Genomic DNA, 15,946 nt, shown 5'->3' with positions numbered 1-15,946 from the left:
CATATCAACATCATCATCAACAACATCATCTACAACTTCCCTTTGAGTTTCTTCCCCGTTCTCATTCTCCACCCTTTCACTTGCTGCTTTCTTTGACCTCTCAACATGAAGAAACACGGACTCATTGAAAGTAACATCTCGGCTCGTGATGATTCTTGATGTGCTAGGATCCCACAATCTAAACCCCTTGATCCCATCCGTGTAACCCAAGAACACACACTTCTTGGCATGTGGCTCCATTTTCCCATCATTCACATAAGTACAAGCGGGAGAACCAGAGATCCTAATACCGGAATAATCCATCGGTGGCCCCGACCACATTTCCTCCGCCGTTTTCAACCCAAGAGCGGTATTCGGTGATCTTTTTGCTAAGAATGCCGCTATCTTGACCGCTTCGATCCAAAACCCCTTACTCAACTTAGCATGGAAAAGCATACATCAAGCCTTTTCTAACAAAGTCCTATTCATTCTCTCCGCCACTCCATTTTGTTGCGGTCTCCCGGCACAAGTCCTATGACGAACAATACCAAACTTCTTACAAAAACTTGTGAACTCATCTTTCACAAATTCCAGCCCATTATCCGTCCTCAACCTCTTTACTTGCTTCCCGGTTTGCTTCTCTATCATAGTCTTCCAATCTTTAAACTCTCCAAAGGCCGCATCCTTACTCTTTAAGAAGAACACCCAAACCTTCCTAGAGTAATCATCTATGATGGTGAGCAAATACCTAGACCCTTCTACGGATGTCTCCCTTGATGGACCCCATAAATCCAAGTGAACATAGTCAAGTGTTGACTTAGTCCTATGAATGGCCGCCTTAAAGCTAACCCTCCTTTGCTTCCCAAGCACACAATGCTCACAAAACTGCATAGAACCAATAGCTTAACTCCCAAGAAGACCCTTTTTTAACAACTCCAATAAACCCCCATTACTCATGTGTCCCAATCTTAAATGCCACAACTTGGTATGATTCGCCTCTTTCATTGAGAAACTAACACATGCAGAACCCTCAATGGTAGAACCGGTAAGCTCATATAGTGACCCCTCCTTCTTGCCCTTCATAACCACTTGAGCTCCCAAAGTAACTCTAAGCACACCCTTCTCAAGATGCACCTACACCCATTACTATCAAGAGCACCTAATGATATAAAATTCTTCTTCATGTCGGGAACATGTCTCACATTTCTCAACAAACGCACAATACCATCAAACATCTTAACCCTTACGGAACCAATGCCCATCACCTTACAAGAAGCATTATTCCCCATAAGTTCCAATATTAAAATATTCAGTGACCGCCAGAAGTAGGCTTGATCTAACATTCTGGTAAACAGGTGATTGTCATCACCTAAACGGCTCTTGCAAGAACTAAATGGGATCGGGGGCTCGAGGCCGATACTAAAAGCATATACCTTGAATCAAGCTCTAGGGTTTTTACACAAAAACCGAATACATAGTATCCATTGTCCGATTCCCAAAACGACAAAAATTTATGATGTCTGATACTTTATACAAAACTTTAAGTAAAACATGCTTTTGTAATCTCTCTAAAGACAATGTTAACATACTTTATTTTATTAAATACAATTTCCATGACATTGGTAAATTTTCTTTAAAATCATTTTACAATATTAATAATATTACTACATAAAAAAAGCAATCAATAATTAGTTAGAATCCTCAACAATAAAGGAGTTTAACCAATATTTACACAAATCTTAAATCCCAAATATCTAACCTATATCATACCCAACTTATATCATACCCAAATAATATCAACTAACCAAATAAGAACCCACAACTCAACAAGACCAATATATAAAACCCAAATCCAAGAATTCGTCACTAAACTAAAGTAATCACACCTATTATAGGTTTAAAGATCAATCCCAAGTCAATACTAAAGGTTACACATCCACCCAAGCTTAGTAACAATATTGAACTCTTTTAACCACTTTTACGAAGGCACATGCTCACTCAAAGGTTTATAGATAAAATTCCCATTAGTATTTTTACGTTATTCCAATCGCGTGATAAACTAGACTTCCGTACAGTCGTAACGATTGTAAATTTTCCTAAATTCGAGTCCGGACGAAGAAGATATCGCGTCTACAAAACGAGGTAGAAAGCTGCCAGCTACTGACTTCAGCAGCATAAGGTGCTCAATCAACCACAGTCTTCCAAAACCTACTGTCTACTTCTGATCTAGCTTACTGACTTCAACTGTATAAAGTGTTCGTTCGAGCAGTTCATGTGCTCGTTCGAGCACAACCTTCCAGGCCCTACTGTCTACTTCTAATCATCACACGCGTTCAAGGCAATACTTTTCTCGGTTCAAGTTTCTTGTCGTTGCTTCATAATCTCACCCACTCAATACCCACTCAAACACCACACAAACACATTAAGCACACTTAACCACCGATTAATCTATCCATAGAATTCCATCACTAAACACACTCACAATGCATAGACTTGAATGAAGCACACAAGACACCAATTACGTCAATAGTTTATACTTCAAACTTAAAACCATTTAAAAACATTCAATTCATACTTAAATTAATAGAATGGTTTGTGGTTACCTTCATGAGCAAATTCTTCACAATACTTGCAATCCATCTAAATTAGGGATTCACTTCTTCTAAACCACTAAAAAAGCTTCTACCAAAAGAAAATTCTACCAACAAGCCCTAACAATTAAACACACCAATGTCAATTGACGGTCCTTTTAACCTTAATTAACATACACATAATCGAAATGAAAAATCGAGATGTTTAGAACTTACTTAACATCAAAGGGATGGAAGATGATGATGAAGATGATATCTACTTGGGTTCTTCTATTCCAACAACATCTAAACAATTCATGGTGAACTTCAATTAGGCTCTATACTCCATATAAATTCTGTAGAGATTGAAATTATAAGAGAAAGAAGGTGGAATTCAGATTTTTAGTGATTTGCTCACTTGGAGAAAAGATGAAATTCAGCTTTTGCTTTGCTTGTGCACTTGGAGAAGACAAAAATTCTAGACTTGGGATTACTTATAGACTTGGAGGAGGTGGGAATTCAGAATTTTGTTTGCAGAAGTGATGGGAATGAATACACATGTATAAGAAGGAGGAAAGGGGTGGAATGTTGGGTGAGAATGGATTGAGGTGACATCACTTACCCATTCAACAAGCTTAAGGTGTATAAAAATACCCGTATTTTTCTCGTATAATTTAATTTGTCCCCAAATAAAAAAAAACGGATATCTAAAATGTAGCAAAATTTAATTTAGAAACGAAAAACTTATTTTACTTATTAAAATAATTATTTTTAATAAAGACGTTTTTATAATTGTTTCACTTTCGGACTAATATTCAATTCAAATGAACATCATGTCAATTCGGGATACACGACTTGAGTTATGTTTTCATTTTACTTTCGAATTAAAAGTAATTAGGTTACGGATTGAAATTTAGGTCAAATACATTTTGCACGGCTCTACCCAATCCTACCATTTATATATAATTTATTTGAATTTAAAATAGAGCTACAATCAATACTGAATGGGATGACTTGAATATATAAGTTGGTCTACTGCTCTAATTATCTTTTTCAAAAAAAATTGTTGAATATTTACTTTAAAATTTTCTAAAGAAGTGCTTTAATGTCTTGGATGATGCTAGTTGAAGACCTTGAGGCCCTTTATCTTTGTAACATTGATAACTACTCCTAATTGTCACCTTTACCCTTTACTCCATACAAAATATTAGTCAATAACAATTATTTATAAATAACCATAAAAAGTTAAAAATAAAAATAATATAATAATCAAAGTAAAAAAAGAAAAATAAAATTATAAAAATGGTGGACCTGTAATATAGTGCCACATATTAATGGTTTACAATTGATTTAAATCATGGTTATTTACTTAGTAAGTTCACTCCCTTTATTCTCTTAGATTTGCATCAAAGAGAAAGTTAGTGATTTGTAAGAAAAAGGTGGATAATAATAATAAATAAAAAGAGAAAATAAATTAAATGAATGGAATTAAAAGAAATTTAAAATATATAAATAAAATTTTAAAAAAAGTGATAAATTTTAATCGAAACATAATAATAATGCAAATTAAGTAGACAAATTAAAATGGTCATTGGTGCATTGGATGCGAAAGAGTAACAATTATGCCTAAATCTAAAGTAAGAAGAATACTGTGTCAAAAAGCTATTGGCTCTGCTAAAAAACTTTTGGCCACTCCAACTCACAACTAGATTTGCACGGAATGCATGTGTGATCTTTAATTACAATACTTTCAACAACTAATTAAAATTTTATGGGAAATTTTACGTTGTAACTTTAAAATTTTGGAATTTTCACATTGTAATCAAAATTTTAAAAAGATTTACGCGGTAACTCTAAGGTTTACCAAATTTTTCCACCGTCACCTTTTTGCACAAACGAGCTTTAAGGTTGTTGTACCCCTATTTAAGCGACTCGTCATTTCAAATGCCATCAGTTTCAACTTTTTTCCCAAAAACATAAATCCTAATTCTATCATCTTTCATCCAAATCATATTTTCCCCAAATCCAAAAATGATAAAGTTAGGGTTTATATTTTGAGAAAAAAGGTTGAAACTGATGGCATTTTAAATAATGAATCACATAAATAGATGTACAACAACCTTAAAGCTTCTAAATTAACATTTCCTAACATCTTATGTGCAAAAACGTCACGATGGAACAATTTGGTAAACCTTAGGGTTACCGCGTGGATTTTTTAAAAGTATTGTTTATCACATAGAAAATCCAAAACCTCAAAATTACCACGTGAAATTTCCCAAATTTTATTTAGTCTTCAAAATTGCAATAAAAGAAAAATATTAGAGGAAGGGATCATGAAATAAGATACATTTATGAGATTCACCTAGTAATGCCCACGGAGCGAGTTATCCGGAACCGAACCAGTCCCGAAGCGCTTGAAAACCGTCCCGAAACCAGAACCGATCGTGACAGGTTTTGAACCGGCCCAAACCGCAAAATCGTTGGAAAAAACGCCGAAACCAGACAAAAGAGTCGCGAGCCGGTTCACCCGGCCCAATGGTTCCAAGGAACCACCTCGAAATTTGGAACCGCACCTGAACGGTTAACTTAGCCCAAGGGTTTCTTCGAACCGGAACCATACGGTTCACCCGGCCCAGCGGTTTTTTGGAACCGATCAAAACCAGCCGTTAACTAGTCGTTGTGCATTTCTCTATAAGTACTCTACACTTTCAATCATTTTCATTCATAATTCATCTCTTCTCCTACTCTCTCTAATTACTCTCTCGACTTAATTACTTAATTATGCAATTATTCTCTTAATTACATAATTAATCTTTTAATTATTTCTTAATTACATAATTACTCTTTTAATTATTTATTTATTTTTAATTATCTTATTATTTCAATATTATCATGTCTTTATTCTTCTAAAAAAGTTACTAAAGTGGAAAAATCATTGGGAGGTTTTAGCTTCAAAAGAAAGACCACTTCAACTCCGTCGGTATCAACAACACCTTTGGTTAGTAATTATGAACCAAATTATCCAGAAAAGTACGACCTAGATTTACACAATTATACAGAAGAAGTGAAAAGAGAAATACAAATTGAAGAAGAAGAAGAAGAAAAAGAAGAGGAACCAACGACCCCCATTGGGATAATTAGATCTCGACAATTATCAACGAGATCACTAAAAGTACAATAACAACAACAACAAAAATAAGCTCGTGGTAAATGAGTTAATTTCCAAAATATCAGTTAGTTTCATAATTTTATTCTTCTAATTGATTAAATTTTAATTTGTTATTTATTTATATATTGTGGTATTTGGGTATGTCTTTATGTTTAAATTTAGATGAAGAGAAACCAATAATACAACTTTTTTCGACAATGCCACCACCTATAGTGGTAGAGTTGTTTCCAATGTGTGGTTGTATTTTACAAAACAATTAACCGACAATCCGAATGTTTTCTTGTGCACTTCTTAAATTTGTGAAAGTCAAGGGGTAAAACCATTAGTATTATTACAATTTCAGCAAAGGTAATTACTTTATATGTTTTCATAAATGATATTTTACTACCAATCATTAGATCGTCCACATAGTGATGTACATAATTATGTTGGAAATTGTAAAATGTTTTTAACAGATCTTTATGATCACTATTCTAGTGTATATAACCCAAGTCGCGATACGTCTAGGCATGCTAGCGTCTCGGAACGTCCCACTTATTATAATCCCATAATAGCTAACATAATAAGCTAAGATGATAATTTTGTAGGACCATTTTCTTCCTCACCCTCCGCTTGATATTTAGAACTAGATAATTATCTTAAACATCACTTTGAAATTAAACAAGATAGTTATAATATTTTAGAATGGTGGAAAGAAAAATCAATAAAATTCCCCATAATATCGAGAATTGCACAGGACATCCTTGCAATTACTGCTTCTACTATTGCGTCGGAGTCTGCTTTTAGTGCTGGTAGAAGAGTTCTAGATGAAAAGAGATCTCGTCTTGCCTCACATACTATTCAAATATGTGTTTGCAAGAAAGATTAAGATCATGAATATCGAACAACGATCAATCAACATTCAACAACTACAAATAAAGGTGTGACTAAGAATTACGTGGGCTTTGATTTCTTCGGGATACTTGGCAGCTTAGTATTCCTTCGGGATACTAGGTTCAAGTTTATTTTCTCCCTCTTTTTTTATTAATCATCTTTATTGTTTCTTATTAATCACTAGTGGAAAAATCCTCATTTGGTGCGGTTTTTTGGCCATAATATGTTGCGGTTTAGAACTCAAGCATTAGTGATAGCAGCAGATGGCCTATTTTAAATGTTGCAGTTTAAAACCGCAGCACAAAAAAGACTATATGCTGCGGTTCTCCCAAAACTGCAACATATAGTCTTTATTAAAAAAAAATCAAAAATACACTATATGCTGCGATTTTGGGAGAACTGCACCATATAGCATACATATTTTATTTTGGTTTTTTTTTCGTTTTATAAATAATCCAATGATTAATATACAATGTAATAAACAATGATTAATGTACAATGTAATAATCCAATGATAATCATCAATTATCACCAATAATCACCAACTAATATATATATATACACTCTCGATCGTATATATAATAATATGTACACATATACAAAAGTCCTAATCTAAACTAATTACATTATTTACCAAGAATAAAAATTAGCAAGATACGCGACAATCTTGTCTTTCAATTCGCGCAATTCCCCATCTCTCAAAGGGCGTGTTTCCTTTGGAGTGTCGTATAAAAACTATAATATAATATTAAACTAAATGATACATAAACATTAGATTTTACCAAAAGTAATAAATATATAATATTATAATTTAAGAAAGTAACAAATACTTACGGCATCAAAGTTTTCGACTCCAACCTCCTTCACGGATTGTAAGATATTGTGCATGTATTTGAGAGTGTAGTAGCCGCAACCAACGGTATTATAATCTTTTCAAAAGCACTTAGAGAAAATAGATGTTAGTGCCAAAAAAGCTTAAAAAACCCTTAAAATCACAACTTAGCACGTAATTTCAAGCATATGAATATGATTTTCAATTCTAACCACTTCAACACAATAATATATACCAAATAGTGTTGTGTGCAAAGTTTCATGCAAAACAAACCAAGTTTCAGCTACTTTATGCGCGAAAGTGCCAAAAAAGCTTTAAAAACCTTAAAATTCATACCTTGTGAATCACTTAATTCAAATGCATTCCTTCTGTGTGATCTACACGCATATAAATAACATCTACATCATCTTGATCCACTGATTTTGGATTAATAAAGGGCGGGGAGTCTTCAAAAGCATCATATTCTTTCTCATCCTCAACATCACCTATACCAAGGATACTTCTTTTTCCTGGTACAACAATAGACCATTTTTTATCAGACGGGTCTACAATGTAGAATACTTACTTCGCTTGTATGGCTAGTATGAATGACTCCTTACTATCAGGCAAACGAGCTAAGTCTACAAGAGTGAATCCACAAGGGTCATCATTTTTATGCATCATCGATTAATATCTACCCACTTACATTTGAAAAGACCAATAGTGAAAGTAGAGTAGTCAAGCTCCCATATTTCATGTACCCGCCCGTAGTATACCAACTTAGCATCAACCGACGATTGATCCTTGGCACTCGCATAAATATAGATGACGCCAAAATAGAAACCCCACTATTCTATAGATAAGATGACTTCTTATCTTGACCCTCAGTCCAAAATGTGAAGCCATTGACATCGTAACCCTCATATTTGTTGACATCATCACCTGGACCAAAAGCTAACCACTTAAGAATTTCAGATACATCCTTGAGTTCTTCACATATTACTCGATTATGAAACCAATCAATAAACTTCATGTTATGCAACTGCATCAATTCCCTATCCCCTTTACAAGGATATTTTGCGCGCTTCTCTTCTTTGGAAAATGTGTAGCAAGCTGGAGGCAAATAAACTTTGTCATTACTCATCTTCCTCTTAACGCCTTTTCCCTTGTTACTGCCACCAACTTTATCAGCTCTATTTCTTTTCTTACTCACCTTAACATATGCCCACAACTCCGGACGAATACCCTTACATTTAAACCAATCTCGCACGACCTTAACATCCTTTGTCTTACCCCGAATGTTCATGAGAGTCCCGAGTATGGCATTGCATACATTTTTCTCTATATGCATAACGTCAAGATAATGCCTAACATGTAGATCTCTCCAATATGAAAGTTTTCAAAAGATTGATTCTTTTTTCCATAATTGGTCTTCACCCCCTTGCACGTGCCCTGTTTTACCAAATACAGTCTCAACTCCCTTAACCTGTTCATAGACCTCATAACTAGTCAACGGTCGACGAGCTACACGGTCCTCAACCTCCCCGTTGAACATCTTCTTCTTCTTACGATATTTGGGATCTCGTGGGAGGAACTTTCGATGGTGCATGAATACGTGTTTGCACTTAGGAATCCACGTGGATTCCATGTCATCGATACATATTGGGCATGCTTTCTTCCCTTTATTCTTATACCCTGATAAGTTGCCATATGACGAAAAATCATTAACGGTGCATAAAATCATTGCACGCAAGGTTAGCTCCCTCATTAGCATATGCATCAAACACGAAAATGTCTTCATCCCACATCTTTCTCAAATCCTCAACAAGAGGTGCAAGATATACATCTATGTCATTGCCAGGTTGTTTAGGACCCGAGATAAGAAGCGAAAGCATAATATACTTCGCTTCATACACAACCAAGATGGAAAATTATAGATCACTAACAGTACCGACCGAGTACTATGTTGAGAACTAAGATTGCCGAATGGGTTCATTCCATCCGTACACAGTCTGAGCCTTAAATTACGAACTTCATCCCCAAAAGTCTTATGCAACCTATCAATACTCTTCCACTCCGGAGAATCAGATGGATGTGTGAGCAAGTGACCTTTCTTCACCTATCTGCATGCTACCTCGAATTTAACGCATCTTTCTTTGTAGAAAACAAGCGCTTGAATCTAGGTATTATTTTAAGATACCACAATACCTTAGTTGGGGGTCCTTTAGCATCCCGCGCCCCTTTACGCTTGTAGCGCGATAACCCACACCCAGGACACTCTTCTAAGTTCTCGTTTTCATTCCGATAAAATACACAATCATTCGGACACGCATGAATCTTCTTGTACTCTAAGCCGAAAGGACACATGAGCTTTTTGGCATAATATGTTAACTTTGGAAGTTCATTCCCTCATGAAGCATCTCACCTAACGCTTCTAATAACATTGTGAAACTAGCGTCACTCCAATTGAACTTTGACGTAATGTTGAAAATTGTCAACACTACTGTTAGTTTGGTGAACTTTGAATATCCAGGTTACAAAGACTTTTGAGAAGCCTCTGTCAACAAGTCAAAAACACGAGGACGTTTTCCTAACTCATCCTCGACCCCTTCCATCATCTCATCTACACGATCCACATCCTCATCGACATTCTCTTCAATTGTCTCATACCCATCCACACGATCTACTACATTCTTATTGACATCCTCAACAACACTTTTTTCTTTGTAAACTCCTTCCTCACCATGTCAAACCCAAATCTGATATTGAGGCCTAAACCCACGTCGAAGTATGTGCTGCCTAAGGATATGAACACTATTTACCTTTGATACATTGCCACAATTGACACATGGGCAATAAAAACCAACTCTCCCCGTCCTAACTTGATGTTCAACCGCAATACTACAAAATTCTAATACGCCATCAATAAATTCTGACGATTCAATGCTTCCATACATCCAAGTACGATCTTTTGTCATCCTAAGTGTGATTAATTAATTCAAAATATAATTAATAATAATTTTTAACATATATACTTATCCCATGATACAAAATTAATGAAACTCGACATGAAACAAAATTAATTAACCCAAATTAACCCTATATAACCTTTATATTATTTAAAGTATTCAAATTATGTATATTTTAATTACAAAACATATATAACCAAAAAAAACCATTTTTCTTTAACCAAAAATACATAAATCAAAATAATTAAGAAACTAATAATATACAACTACAAACATAAGTAAATTATTCACATTCAAATATATAACTACATACATTAGTAAAATATTCACATTCAATCTACCCTAAAAATCCTAATTAATCAAAATTATTTACATTCAAATATACAAGTACATACACAAGTAAATTATTCACTTTCAAATATACAATTCATACCTTGGTAAATAGATATGATAATGTTGTTTTTAAATTTAATTATGCAACCTACAATGAAAAAAAAAAATCAAAATTAGTATAAAATAAACTAATTCCCAAAACATAACGAAATTTGAAGAACTTAAATTTAAGCTTGAAAAAATAATACCTTGACAAAGAACAAGAATAAGCCCTTATTTCGTGGGTTTTTGAAGGAAGCAACAATGATGGGTTTTAAATGTTAAAGAAGAAGAAAAGGAACGAAAATGGTGGATTTATTTTGAAATGTTCGTGGGTTTTTTGTGTGGGTTTAAGGAACTTGAACAAGAAGAAGGAACTTGGAGAAGAAGAAGAACGAACTTGAAGAATAAGATAGTAGCAGTCTGTGCGTGGGTTGAACAAGAAGACAATATGCGAAATTGAAGAAGACAATGAAACTTGAAGAACACAGTAGCAATCATGGGGTTTTAGGAGAATACAACAATATGTTTTTGTGAAATGGAACGTTGAAACGTGGGTTTTAAATTTTTTAGAAAAGGGTATTTGCTGCGGGCAACCTTAAAACCGCAGCATTGGATGTGTCCAAAAGCTTATATGCTGCAAGCACCATTAAAACCGCAACATTTGATGTGTCCAAAAGCTTATATGCTGCGGGCACGATTAAAACCGCAGCATTTGTTGTCTTTTTTTTTGCCTAATTCTTTTTCTTATTTATTGCTGCGTATATAAAAAACCGCAGCAAATGATTAGCAGCAGATACGTTTTTTTCCACTAGTGAATTTATTTTTTTTTTCATCTGTTTAGTAAATATTTTAATAATGATGACAAGCAATGAATTTCACGAATAATCAAGTAATCAACAAAGGTAAGTCTGCATTATTTTAGTATTTTTATATTATATTTAAAGCAAAAGTAGGAATGGAATCGATGGTCCGACCTGCTCAATCCGGGAGTTGGAACCGCTGGAACCGTCTCATGAACTGCCAAGGAACCGTTTGGAACCGCCTGGAATCGAAACCGGGTGGAATCAGAATTGAATGGAATCGGAATGAAACCGGCCCAACCCGGACCGTGGCCATCACTAGATTCACCTCATAAACTATACTCGATTTGCAGATTTATTCAATAACTTAGGATAATACAAACTATCCATCAAATATGAAAATTTTTGGGAAATTCAATGTGGTACTTCTGAATTTTTGGCTTTATTACATGGTTGATAAATATTATTGTAATTCGCGTGGTGACCCTTAGATTCTATTTAGTATTATATTGTAGCGTAATTCAAGTGTGTTTCTCTTAGGTTTGACTCAGTTTTATATAATTAAAATTAAGTTATTGTAGAAAATATTAGATTTTACTTAATCAAGGACCCATAATGGAAAATTTTTTTCTAGGTAAAGCAAATAAAAGTACAACTTTAAAAAAATACTAGGTATTTAATCATGTCATACACGAATTCATAATTTTTTTTTGCAAAAAACTATCATATTAATATAAACTGTTAATGTTTAATTAAAAATATTAAGTATTAATATTATTACTTGAAATTTATATAAATATGAGCAACAAATAAAATCAATTGGAGCCATCACATTTAATTATTTAATAGTTTTCTACAGAATATGAAAAATAATGTAAATCTCCACAATAAAAAGAAAATTCATAAACGCTATTTGTTGTATTGGATACCCTAAGTTGTTGAAGAAACAACAATAACCTACAAACATTGAAACAAATCAAAAAATAGTTAAAGGTATGAGTATAATAAAAAATTATTAAAAAATATATAAAATACCTTATATGTTTGAAAAAACTTCCTTGAACACATTATAAGTAGAAGTATATGTGATGTTTTCATTATCACATATTAAAATCTTTAGCCCTCTTCTTGTCACACGTGATACAACCACATATAGTTGACCGTGGCTGAAAACAGATTTTGACAAAATTAACCCTACATGTGACAAAGACTGCCCTTGACTTTTGTTAATAGCCCTGGCAAAACATATGCTTATAGGAAACTGTGTTTTATATATCTTAACAGGCAGATTAACACTATCAGTTGGTGTAAGAGTGATACATGGAATAAGGACAATGTCTCCCTCTCTATATTCTATAAGAATCTTAGCCTCTATGATATATTCCCCAAGACGACTTACTATCAACTTTGTGTCATTGCACAAACCAACTGACTAATCAATATTCCTAAGTAACATAATTGGCACACCTTTCTTTAATCTAATTTCATGATTCGACAAACTTGAACATCTAATTGTATTTAGATACTCCACTGAGAGTGCATTGTTACTATTGTTGAGCAAACCATCTTGACAAAATTTGTACGTTTTATATTTTTTTTAATAAACATTTGATTCTTATCATTTATTTGACTGTATTTTTACCTTTTATATAACTATGTAATTAAGTGTTGGAGGTATTACTTCAAACAATTTTTTTTACAGTATATCAATATTTTACTCATGTTGAATTTTTCAACAATAAAAACTTTGCCAACTATGTTTCAAGTAGAATGGATTGTTTAATTTGATTTAATGTCTATCATCTTTTAGTATATAAATTATTTTTGAAATTATATCTTTTTATGACTATATTAGTGTTAGACTTTTTATTATAGTTTTATCACTTAATTTTATATTTATTTATAAAAGTCATAACAGAATCAATATAATTTATTATTATAATTTTAATATATATATATATATATATATAATATATATATATATATATATATATATATATATATATATATATATATATATATATATATATATGATTTGAATCATATGAAAACCAAAATGGTGAAAACTGAAAACAGGTGTACATAAAGCTTAAAGGGTGTATATATTTCAGTAATAATTTTGTAAATAATTGGACATTTGCTAAAATGTGTACATACATGCATAAACCATGTACATATTCGGATGACATTTTCGTAAATTATATGGATTTTCTCTTTACAAAAATATGTACATCCTATACGATAGTATGTAAACCTTTTGTCATAATATGTATATCTTAGTCTGGTTTTCAGTTTTTTCCACTTTAATGTTTTCACCCCACACACACAACACGCACGCAAGCACATATTAGTATTGCCCCCTAAAATTATATTTCTACTCATACATGTTCCTGCGCTTGCTATGTGACCTCATCTAGTGCATGGATCATTCTGTTTGTTTATTTTTATGTTTAATTATTGATAAGACCGCCATCTTATACCAAAACAGCAATCCTCTCATCGTTTTGAATGATGTGTGATTCATATATATAACTTCATTACTTAATAAGAGTATAATATTAGATATAATATGTATAACCTCATTCCAAAATAAATTCATAATTTTTGACAATTACTAACTATTAGTTAATAATATATATATATATATATATATATATATATATATATATATATATATATATATATATATATATACACACACACATATATATATATATATATATATATATATATATATATATATATATATATATATATATATATATATATATATATATATATACATACATGTATATATATATACATGTATATATATACATATATATATATATATATATATATATATATATATATATATATATATATATATATATATATATATATATATATATATATATATATGTGTGTGTGTGTGTGTGTGTGTATATATATATATATGTGTATATATATATATATATATATATGTATATGTATATATGTATATGTGTGTGTGTGTATAATATGTATAATCTTATTCCAAAATAAATGCAACATTATCATTTTTACACCGTTTATTTATCCCACTAATTTATTTTTAGTTTTTGATCTATAAATTAAAATGTACATCTCGTTGGAGATGTGCCAATACAATGATTATTAATATACTTAGTAATTGTAATGCCTCAAAAAATATACAGTATACTTGAAAAAATATGCCCACACAATACTATATTTTGGATTAATTTTTCCTTTCAAAGTTCTATAAAATAATTTATTTGTTTAAGAAAAACTAAACTGCTAATCCTAGCAGCCTGTTTATATAGTAAAAGGTGAATTTCTATCTTTGATAGCGGTTTATTATAGTACATCATTTGTTTAAGGAAAAATTTTTGCAAAACTATCTTATATGATATTTTTGTTTTCAAAAGACTACCACTTGACGGAAATCGTCAGCTGACTGTCAACTAGGGCGTTGACTTTGCATGTGAAAGGAATATGACTTCATTAAATGTACCATTGATCCAATTATGACTCCACAAACCAACACAAAAGCTAATACAAATCATAATTGGATCAACAACAACAAACCTACTGATTTGAGCATCGACTTAGATATGACCACCAATAATACACATCTTCCTGGATTGGGCGCTGACTTGGGCAGGGCTGAGTCCACTGACTTGGACAAGGATGAATAACTCTAATCTAGATCAAACACGAACAACCAAGCATGGAAAAATCAGGAGGAAACAATGGAGAACCTCACAGCAACATTTGAACAGAACAGAAGCAAGTATTCTGATCAGCAGGCAGGACAACCAACCACCTAGTAGCCTACCTTGCACAACATTGAGAGTCCAACTTACTGTATGGATGAACGTGAGAACTTGAAAGATGACATCTCTATACATGGCCCAAGAAGCCAGGGTCCATGAACCATGTTGATAGTACTCACAGAACCCACAAACTCAACTGCAAGGTCGCCCACTCGACAGTTTTAGGACGCAGCTGATACTTAGAATAAATAGGCTGTTTTTGTTTTCTGTTTTAATTGCCATGTAATACACGCGCTTAAATGATTGAATACGGAAGTAGTTATGTCTGTTAGGAATCTAAAGTAGCCGTTAGAACCCTATAAAAAGGGCTAACCTCATTTGTATCAAGGCAGTTCAGATTTTTCAATACAGATTTTTCTTCAAAGTAATTGTTGTTCAATTGCTATCCTGTGAGAGTCCTTTGTGAGTGAAAGCAAAGTGAGTTTCCGGGTTTATTCCACAAGGATTGAAAGAGTACCTTTCAATTTGAGTGTGAGGAAGAGGCCAATCAATCTAGTGCGGATTATTTGTCTCTATCCACGGCATTAGGACCACTCCTTGGAGTTGTTCTGGCCAACCTCCTGCTTGTCATTCAAAACAGAAGGT

Source organism: Amaranthus tricolor, chromosome 1, assembly GCF_026212465.1.
Source record: "Amaranthus tricolor cultivar Red isolate AtriRed21 chromosome 1, ASM2621246v1, whole genome shotgun sequence".
Taxonomy (NCBI): domain Eukaryota; kingdom Viridiplantae; phylum Streptophyta; class Magnoliopsida; order Caryophyllales; family Amaranthaceae; genus Amaranthus; species Amaranthus tricolor.
Note: the sequence above shows the minus strand (reverse complement) of the source record.